This window comes from Pimephales promelas, chromosome 3, assembly GCF_988280905.1.
Source record: "Pimephales promelas chromosome 3, fPimPro1.hap1.1, whole genome shotgun sequence".
NCBI lineage: Eukaryota > Metazoa > Chordata > Actinopteri > Cypriniformes > Leuciscidae > Pimephales > Pimephales promelas.
In genome coordinates, this window is record NC_142771.1 from 13,984,545 (window position 1) to 13,995,750 (window position 11,206).

Sequence of the window (11,206 nt, forward strand, 5' to 3'; positions counted from 1 at the left end):
CTCTGGTGGCAGCTAACGTTAGCCTTGTAGACGAAAAGTGGCACATTGTGAGCCTTTTAGCGTTCCATAGGCTTGCCATACAGGGGCGCCTTTGGCATCTTGATTCTAAACGCCAGGTGCATTTGACCATGCTTCAGTTTTTGATGTGTTTGGAGTGAGAATGGGTTGCTAAACACAGTTGGTTGCAGAAAAAACCCAAAATCAATTTTACTAAACAACCTTTATTAACCATCTCGTATAAAAAGCACTGAATTGAACGTAAAGAATGTTATTCAAAATCATCTTGACACAAAAAACTGTCGCTGGGGAGTGGATTGAATTTTTTGACAGGCTTCGCTGGAGGCTTCGGCGGTCTGACTGCAAGGATACAGATAATCCACTTTAGACAGTCCATTAAGTCTCAGATATACAGCACAAAACATTAAGCATGAATAGCAAGTGAATTGTATTTGAAGTTATCTTTATTTTTTTTAAAGCCATCCTGTGCTTGGAACTGTGCTAAATGGGCTAAATTGAGTGGATGAGACAATTATAAAGAGACATAACGTTAATATATACAGAACCCAAAAAACACAACAATACTATAGTCTCCAAGTTTCATGGTTAGTTCAATGTGTTAAATGCGGTTTCTTAGCAATTATTTGCGAAATTTACTAGCAAAGCGTCTTCACTGTTTCTTTTGGGAGACCTCTAGCATCCATCATTAATTGAAACTCACCGGAAACAGGCGCCACACACACGTACCCACGGGGATATGAACAGCATATGTATCCTCCAGAGCAGTCTCTGTCAGAAGTACATCCTTGATAGTCCAGCTTGGCCGTCAGCCTGGCCGGACATTGACCGGAACCTACAGAGGAGGATTCAGAAGGATTGTTAGGCCAGGGAGTGCTGGAATAGTTTCAGTGTTTGTAAATTAGTCTCGCTACATGCGTCTCAAACTCGAAAATATTCATATTTATCGGCTTCAAATCAAGTGGAAAGACCACTCATCACTAAACTTCTAATTAATTTCAAAGACAGAATGATTTGTCACAACAACCTACCCAATAGCATGTAAAAGAGTATTGGGAAGGTTACTTTAGAAATGTAGTGGTCAATGATCACAAGTTAAGCCATTTAAATGTGTATTAGTAATTAGCAGTTTATTTAAAGTAATGCAACTGGATTAATTTTCTAAATTTCTAACAAGCATTTTCAACTTAATCATTTTCAAACATTAAACTAAGTTAACCTTACAGTACTGAACACTGTCCGACTTCAATTCTTCACTTAGGTGGCAGCTCAAACAATGCTCAACTATGGTTGCAAGTTCGCTCACAACCGAGAGTTCAATGAAAATTGCAATCATAGTTAGCCAACAATGCCTTTAGGAAACACACCCCAGGTTGAAGCGGCAATGTGGATAGATATAATTGGCAGAGTGGTGCGCTGCAAATTCAAACAAGAGAACCAATCAAAATCATCAGAATAGCATCGCTTTACCAAAGCACCTTTAATGTAGGAGGCATCGTGCACATGAAAAACAGGCAAAACAACAAATCAATATTCAACATAGCCTGCCCTAGCTTTTTTGTACAGAAAATTTTCAACCCCCGTTGTAGTTTTTAACATTGTCATAACTTAAATAACCCTACTCATTTCTCTGTAACTAGGTTACGTTACAATTAAATTACACAACGTTACATTTAACTAGTTATTCCCCAACACTGAACATATACAATACTGATAGAAGACATAATGTTGTTCATAAGTTTACTATGGTGTTAAAAAAAGAGGCTACTTTGTAATGTACTTATTTAGATTTTTCTTTGGGCTGCGTAATGAAAAGATCTTCTCACCTGCGGCTCTGAAGTATGTTGCGCTCAAACATGGAGACAGGCACAATAAAATAACACTCAGCGAGCAGCAGTACACTCGCGCTGTTATCATCTCGCCCTGCGATCTAACAACTCTGCTGGAAAACAGCTGAATTAGGCTAGCTAGTCAGTCAGGGCGTTTTTTGAATACGCGTTAAGGTCTGGGCAACTCCAATCCTGATCAAATTCACCTGTCTGTAGCTATAGGCTAATCTTGAAGACCTTGATTAGCTTGTTCAGGTGTGTTTGATTAGGTTTGGAGGAGATGAATGACGTATGTTGTAATAATCATGGGCTATATGCACGCAAGTTCCGCATTTGACGCAAGAATGCTCGTCCATTTCCGGTTGTGTAGATTAAAGCGGAGGAAAACCGGAGAAAACGGGATTATGGCAGAGTCTTCAATATTTACTGTCCTCCCGTCTTTGAAACGAAACGTACATACGTTTAGATGTAATCTTATATATAGTTATGTTTATTTAATATAATTTTAAAAAGAAGCATAAACACAACGAGGGGTGTCTGTTTTATCTGTTTTTGTGACTAACGTTTCATTAGTATATAACCATGGAGTATAAAATTCAATATAAATTCTCGGTATTGCATTGGACTCTACGATCGGCGGAAGTTATCGAGCATCCTTACACCTTCACCGGAAATAACACCGTGCATAGAGCCCATTAAGGGATGATTGAGCAAAACATCGCCAAAATGAGTTTGCAGGGGTCAGGTAGTACTACAGCTATCATGTGGTACAAGTCGGGCCTCTCAGAAAAGTACAAGTTTAAAAGTTGTAATTATAACTCAAAGTCTCACCTAAACTCTGCAGGAAAGGGATGGAAACGTTTGGCATTAATCGGCATATCAAGAGAGACAGCATAGACAGATAATAATCCACCTGGACAGTGGTTTTTTGGGTAAAGGCCCTGCTGTTAGGGCCAAAGGCACAATAATTAACATAATAAACAGCTGGTTGACTTTTCCATTTGTTGACATGACATGGTTAGATTCAGATGGTAAATATCAAATATAATGTTGGCTGTCCACTTTAGAGATAATCATCATTTATAATTAAACCATCATATTTAAAGATATTATATAATAGTCATCTTTATTAATATAGCACTGTTTACAATACAGACTGTTTCAATAATTGTTGTTTACAGTGATAGCAGGAAATTAATACAAAAAAAATGTTGGCTGTACAGCAGTTAGCGTCAGTCAAAATAACGTCTAGCTAAAGTAAGTTCAGTGATGGAACATTTCTGTTGAAAAAAGTTATTAAATTAGTTGATTTATCTATACAGCCTCTATACAGTGATGTCATCGTCCTGCTCAGTTCAGTTCAGTTACAACAGCATCTATGCAGTCAGATCAATGTTGAATATTAAGTGTCTAGTTGACACAATCTCTGCTGATACTTCAGGGATGCGTTGTGGTCGTGTCTAAGCCCAGGTCCTCCATCTGATCTGGATACGGCCCGGATCCGGCTGACTACATCATGCGTTGTGAACATGTCTAGGCGCAGGTCCTCCGTCTGATTTGGATACGGCCCGGATCCGGCTGATTACAGTAAACCTCAGGATAAACAGAGAAGATAATATTAGCGTAAATGTCATTCTTCTTATGATGTAACGAGTACATCGGGTGTAATAGGAAATGTTCCCGGTTCAGGCTGACCTATAGTTTATGCAGCCATTACAATCATTTAACTGTTTGAATAATAGAAACTGACAATGTTCTATGTGTATGCCAGGTTAAAGAGATGTGTTTTAGTCTAGATTTAAACTGATAAGTGTGTCTGCTTCTCAAACAATGCTATTCCAAATAATAAAATATCATATTAAATTGTTATACTATAAATTCTTATGGGATCTCATTTAATGGTTTTATAATCTTTTTAAAGGGATAGTTCACTTTGAAATTACGTTTTGATATGTTTTAGCTTACCTCAAGGGCATCCCAAGATGTCTTTGTTTCCAAAAAAATATTTTTGTCATATAATGGAGGCATATACCTCCATTATATGACTGACAGACAAGAACGGTTTGACCTAAAAATATCAAAATTGAAAACACCGTGGAAACAAAGATACCTACATCTTGGATGCCATTGAGGTAAGCTAAAACATATAAAAAAATAATTTTTAAAGTGAACTATCCCTTTAAAAAAATTTGTTTCTAAAATGAACATTATGGCGAGGAGGGTATGGTTCCGCGAGGTCTGTTAAGCCTAGTTCACACTACATGATTTTAAAACGTTGGGCTGAACTGTACGTTTCACACTACATGACTTACTCTCTGTGAAATCAGGAGTGTTCAAAGCCTAGTTCACACAACATAATTTTAAGCCCGATTTGCAAATCGTTGAGCTCAGCGACAGGTCAGGGTGTTATCAAGTGCAAATTGCGGGGGATTAACGGGCGATGAACGCTGGCCAATCTGTTAGTACGAAGGAGCCAACAACGCATCAAAGACGCCATAGCTTGCTAGATATCCAGAGTTGTCGAACAACTCAACCTCACATGATGTCATGAGCTACAGCCAATCAGAGCAAGGCATGGGTTGAGGTCACCAGGTAAATCTTATTTTTTTCTTTTTTTCAGGTCTTGTTAAAACAAAATCACTCGTTTTAGTTTGAGACTTATTTGTGAAAGCTTTCACAATCGTTTTTAAATCGCATTCCAGTGTTTCTCACTGCTCTGTTCCCCTTTTCTTTAAATAATGACAAACATGCAGTGCCAATGAATAACGGTCCAAGCCATTAGATGTATTCTGATTTTCACCAGAATTTAAGTTTAATAAATGTTCATCTAGTCAGGTCATATTAGACTCAAATTGACTACACTGTAAAAAAAAATATTGATGGTTTAACTTAAAAAATTAAGTAACCTGGTTGCCTTAAAATTTTAAGTTGATTGAACTGGAAAAAGTGAGTTAATACAATGAAATAGATTAATTGAACCATCAGAAACTCAAAATAATAAGTTATCTCAACTAAATAAATTATAGTTGATTTGACAAAAGAAAATATGTTGTGATAACAAATCTTGAAAATATTTTTTACAGGCTATTTGTGAAATATTACATTACAAAAATAATTCTTTGTTCAGTTATTCCTTCCTTGAGTCCTAAACTTCACTATTCCAATGTGAAAGATTTCAAAGTAAAGTTTTTGTTAGTTAACCCTTTCCTGAGATATTAACTGATTTCTAAATGCATGAACAGTACAATTTTAATCAGCTAACCCTTCGCAGAGTCCTTAACTTAACCATTCTGATTTTTTAAGTATTTCACAGTACAGGTTGGGTCAGTTAACCCTTCCTGAGTCTCAAACTTCACTAGTGTGATTTGTGAAAGGTTTCACAGTACAATGTACTATCCTTAGGCAAGGCCCACCCATGCAGCATAACATCTTAAATTAGCAGTGTCTAACACACTCCTGTAGAGAAATGACCAGAGGTGTGCAGCGGTTTGTGTAAGTGTAAAACAGTGTCATAGGGCAGCTTTTCAGGGAAAACACATTACCAACATGTTGACACAGAGGACAGCGAATGAAAGCCTATAAGTAAAGCCTTCTGTTTGACAACTTTAACTGAGGCTATTCATTAAACTACATAAGACAGTTTGAGAGCAGATTGTCCACAGTACCAGTGATGGGTGCCAGACATCTGCTCTGCTTTTAGTTTGTCAGATTAAAGAGGTGTTCGGAGAGCAGATTGAAATTATTGCAGGGTTTAATACCAATTTAATTCCACACTATCAGCCAGATTTTTTAAAGACAAGACGCCACTTCAGTAGCCATTGTTTGTTTACACTCTTGTTTCCAGAAGTCAGTAGTTCCGCCTTCTCGATGACATCACACATGTCGTTGAAGACAGCAAGCGATAATTGGTTGGGAAGCGATGTAGTCTGACATAACAAGAATTTAGAAGTCAAAATCACATATGACATTGTGGCTGCGTCCGAAATCGCATACTCTCTTATTTTGAATAAGTAATTACTTCACAATCGACCAGACACAAGTCATTTTGGGGGACAAAACCAGTCTGCCCTGCAAAAAGGGTTGTATTAAAATGTGCTAAATAATCAGGATGGGTTTTTCACCACAGTATATGCTAAATAAGATGCAGATGTTCTTATTGAATATGTTTTTATACAATTCATATAAAGAATGAGATGTGCCAAAACCATAACAGTGCATTTTATCAAAGCAAAATTAGCATTTTAGAGACCTCTGTTTGTTTCTCTCTTCTAATTTCTGGTTAAAAGGTCATTGCTGACTCCAGGTGATGTGTGGACCGAATCCTTGAGCTTTATGGTATTCCAGAAGTATTACTTGCTGCAATAACACAGCTCTGCTGTACCTACTTGAAGCATCTTTTTAAAAAACTTCAAGATGAAAGCTCTCCTGCTGGAAGGCTCTTAAATGCTATAGTAATAATCTGGTTTTATTATTTCTGAAACTTGTCACGAAGAATGCAGGCTGCAGCTTTAATTGTGTTGCCTTAATGGATGACCTTGTTTGCCTCAGCCTCTGGTTGAACTCCATTTAGATGAGACTGCTGTCTGTAATTTAAGGAAGCCTCTTATCATTTCTCTCTCTTTCCGGCCTGAGGGGACATACGGTTCACTGACGGTCACAAACTTTGGGGTATGATATGTCAGCAGGCGTAAATGCTAAAGAGAACACTGCACATTTGAGTCTAATATCATGTTATCAATTGAAATTGATGGCAGATGTCTTTAAACAGATGTCATTATTTGATGGTATTTCATGCATTTGTATGTGTCCCCCAGCCCCCCTTTCACCATGTTTTGACTCTGAACGGCTGAGTGCTTAGGGTGAGGGACCTCACAGGTTTGTCATCTCGGTCCTGATCAAAGACAACAATAGTCTTGGCCTCTGGTGAAGTTATTAATGGTGGTCTTCTGCCACAGAATCATTTTTTTTTTTTTTGACTTTTCACAATTTAGAATTTTTTTTCACAGTTGCGAGTTCTTATCTCACAGTTTGGACTTGCAAATGACATGCAGACAAAAAAAAAACGGTAACACTTTACAATAAGGTTTGTTAGTTAACATTAGTTAACTACATTAGTTAATATGAACTAATAATGAATAGCACATATACAGCATTTGTTAATCTTTATTAATGTTATTTTCGACATTTACTAATACTTGATTAAAATTTTGTTAACATTAGTTAATGCACCGTGAACTAACATGAACAAACAATGAACAGCTGTATTTTTATGAACTAACATTAACAAAGATGAACAAATGCAGTAACAAATTTGCTCATGGTTAGTGCATGTTAGTAAATACATTAACTAATGTTAACTAATGAACCTTACTGTAAAGTGTTACCAAAAAAACATGTATATTGTACTTACTAATACGTCAGCTCATTTTACTAATTCGTTTCCTCATTTTAAGTAAATCATGGCCACGTTCTAACGATTATTTCCATTTTGGTCATTCAACGTAACCACGATTTAATAAAATGACGGAGCAAATTAGTAAATCATTCCCACGATTTACTAAAACGAGAGAATGAATTCTTAGGCCTGTCATGATATATATCTATTTTTGTTTGTATGTCATGTGCAAAATGTATGAGGGCTTCATACATCTGTGAGTTTCTCAAAGTCTCAAAATTCTGAGAAATAAAGTCAGAATTAAGATTACGTGATTGAAGTTATACAAGCTTATTTTTCGCAATTCTGACCTTTTTTTCTCAGATTTATGAGATTGAAAATAATATTTTTTTTTTTACTTTCTTTAACTGCAAGTTTATATCTCAATAAAATATATAAAATTCGCAAAAAATGGTCACACGTTAAAAAAAAATAAATGAGCAAGAAGTTATGACAACATTTACATTGCTTTAACTCATCAAAATAAGCAATTTTCAACTTTTTATAACTACTTTTTAAGTCAGTTTAATGTAATTTAAGTTGAAATGACTTAAACTTGCAATCCAAGTTGATTGTACTTAAAAATTTAAGGCAGCAACTTTTTTTACATTGCAGAATTGTGATAGCTATATAAACTTACAAATTTGAGTTAAATAGTCAAAATTGTTAGATAAAAAGTCTCAATGACCTTAAAGGGACACCACTTGCAGATACTGAATCAATATCAGCCATCTTGTTTGGAAGCTAAGCTAACAAGCGCTGTGGAGATAGGAAGTATGACAATGACAGAAGAAACTAAACATGATATGGAAGAGGATTTTGAAATTCTGCTGCTCGAATATTGTATATGACTATAGAAAATAAAAGCACATGTTGGGAAAAAAAAACAACAAAAAAAAACAGAGTAGCCTATGGGCTAAAGGTTGAAACATTTATGAAACAGTTTCATGAATCCATTTCAAATTACCGAACAAGCATGTCGTAATTTACCTGACTTGCAGCAAAGAATCCCGGAAGAGTTTGAATAATTAATGCAATCAGCCATAATCATCAGAATTGGAATTACTCTGTCATTCTGATCCCAGACTTCAACGCTGATTATTTCGGAACAGTATTATTCCACTCTAATGATTGCTGCTGGTGAGTCATGGCTGAGGGGGAACTCTCCGTTCACAGTGCTCTTTTCCTCGGATGCCACTTATGATTTTGCATTTGAATATTTCACCAGTTTGTTATTGGTATGATAGCTTGCATAGGGTCCTCAACATTCCCCCGACTCTTTCACCCGCCCCCTCCATATCTTTCACCCAGATGCCTAATTTCCTGGCAGGCAACGTCTTTTCCAGACAGGCTGTTCAATGTCAAAATTACGCTCTACATCCTGATCAGCTTCCTGGGGCAGTTTGGAACAACTTTTCCTGAACTATTTTTTTAACAACATTTCTAAAACAGTCAAACTCATCCCAGGATTCATCACAGTCTTTGCTAACAGAGAAGTATTGTAAAACTAGAAAGGCAAAGTTTGCCAAGACAAACTTTTATGTTGGCTTGGCAAAGCATTGTCTGAAAGTTTGGAAAACACCTCAAAGTTTGAAGTTTATTTAGGGCTTTGTTTGAATACTGTAAGATCTGTTCAGCGTTTAAGGGTTGGAAAAGATCAAGGATCAGTTTCTGTGTTTTGTCAACCATTTCAATGGCAATTTCGCTATAAAGGAATTTGTCATTAACCCTCATTAGTTGGAGCCTAAGCAAATGCCATTTGTTTTCAAGGGAGTATTAAAGAAATAATGTTTTTTTTGTTGGGTTCTATGTTAATCTTTCCCTTATTTGGGGACATTACAAATGATATCAAGCAATCCAGACATGTTCTTTAAATATACATGCCTTGTAAAATAATGTTTTCTTTCAACCCTAAAGTGCAAGAAAATACCACTTTTGAGACGCCCTTGGATGCCGTATTTAGCCTGTGTTTCTGAATCAACCCTGTCACATCGGGTGGATGTAGTACATCTGGACTTCTTCACAGTGGTTATTGGGACTGATGGTGGTCTGAAGTGTGACTGAAAAAAGAACATATTCCGTCTAACTTCTGCTACAGATTATCGTTTCGTTTTGAATCTATCTATCTATCTATCCAACACTATCTCACGACCAATTCGTACAAATTTGACGCATGATTAAAAAGTGTCTAATTCGTACTAATTCGTACGATTTGTCTAAACCCACGTGATGGTTAGGTTTAGGAGCGGGGTAAGGGGTAGGTCATTCGTACGAATTCATACGAATTGGCCAATTCGTAAAATATGTACGATTTAGCAAAATCGTATTAATTCGTACGAGTGAGGTCGTATGAATTGTTACGAATTAGCCACTTTTTAATCATTCGTCGAATTCGTACGACTTGGTCGTGAGATCGGGTTGATCTATCTATCTATCTATCTATCTATCTATCTATCTATCTATCTATCTATCTATCTATCTATCTATCTATCTATCTATCTATCTATCTATCTATCTATCTATCTATCTATCTATCTATCTGTCTGTCTGTCTGTCTGTCTGTCTGTCAGACTGACTGTCTGTCTCTCTGTCTGACTGTCTATCTGACTGTCTGTCCTTCTGTCTGATGGTCAGTCAGACAGACAGCCAGAAAGACAGACAGACCATCAGACAGAAACACAGACAGACAGACCATCAGACAGAAACACAGACAGACTGTGTCTTTCTGTCTGATGGTCTGTCTGTCTGTCTGTCTGTCTGTCTATCTGACTGTTGTTCTGTCTGTCTCTCTGTCTGTCTGTCTGTCTGTCTGACTGTCTGTCTCTCTGTCTGACTGTCTGTGTCTGATGGTCTGTCTGTCTGTCTATCTGACTGTCTTTCTGTCTGTCTTTCTGTCTGTCTGTCTGACTGACTGTTTGTCTGTCTGTCTGTCTTTCGGTCTGTCTGACTGTCTGTCTGTCTTTCTGTCTGTCTGTCTGACTGTCTTTCTGTCTGTCTGTCTGACTGTCTGTATTTCTGTCTGACTGTCTTTCTGACTGGCTGTATTTTTGTCTGACTGTCTTTCTGTCTGTCTGTCTGTCTGTCTGTATTTCTGTCTGACTGTCTATCTGGCTGACTGTCTGTATTTCTGTCTGACTGTCTTTCTGACTGACTGTCTGTATTTCTGTCTGACTGTCTTTCTAACTGGCTGTATTTTTGTCTGACTGTCTGTCTGTCTGTCTGTCTGTCTGACTGTCTATCTGGCTGACTGTCTGTCTTTCTGACTGGCTGTATTTTTGTCTGACTGTCTTTCTGTCTGTCTGTCTGTCTGTCTGTCTGTATTTCTGTCTGACTGTCTGTCTGGCTGACTGTCTGTCTGACTGTCTGTATTTCTGTCTGACTGTCTTTCTGACTGGCTGTATTTTTGTCTGACTGTCTTTCTGTCTGTCTGTCTGTCTGTATTTCTGTCTGACTGTCTTTCTAACTGGCTGTATTTTTGTCTGACTGTCTGTCTGTCTGTCTGTCTGTCTGTCTGACTGTCTATCTGGCTGACTGTCTGTCTTTCTGACTGGCTGTATTTTTGTCTGACTGTCTTTCTGTCTGTCTGTCTGTCTGTCTGTCTGTCTGTATTTCTGTCTGACTGTCTGTCTGGCTGACTGTCTGTCTGACTGTCTGTATTTCTGTCTGACTGTCTTTCTGACTGGCTGTATTTTTGTCTGACTGTCTTTCTGTCTGTCTGTCTGTCTGTCTGTCTGTATTTCTGGCTGACTGTCTGGCTGACTGTCTGTCTGACTGTCTGTATTTCTGTCTGACTTTCTGACTGGCTGTATTTTTGTCTGACTGTCTTTCTGTCTGTCTGTCTGTCTGTATTTTTGTCTGACTGTCTATCTGGCTGACTGTCTGTCTGACTGTCTGTATCTACTGTCTGTATTTCTGTCTCTGGCTGACT

The 11,206-nt window shown here is 37.4% G+C and overlaps 1 long non-coding RNA gene across 1 annotated transcript; it reads right to left on the reverse strand.

The window, feature by feature from the left end:
* Window positions 1–201: 201 nt before the first annotated feature.
* On the reverse strand, window positions 202–8,542 carry LOC120490228 (uncharacterized). Its single transcript, XR_016155071.1, has 4 exons — window positions 8,269–8,542; window positions 1,842–3,437; window positions 719–850; window positions 202–357 (listed from the first exon to the last, which is right to left on the reverse strand). It is a non-coding gene; the product is annotated as an uncharacterized LOC120490228 (long non-coding RNA).
* Window positions 8,543–11,206: the final 2,664 nt, after the last annotated feature.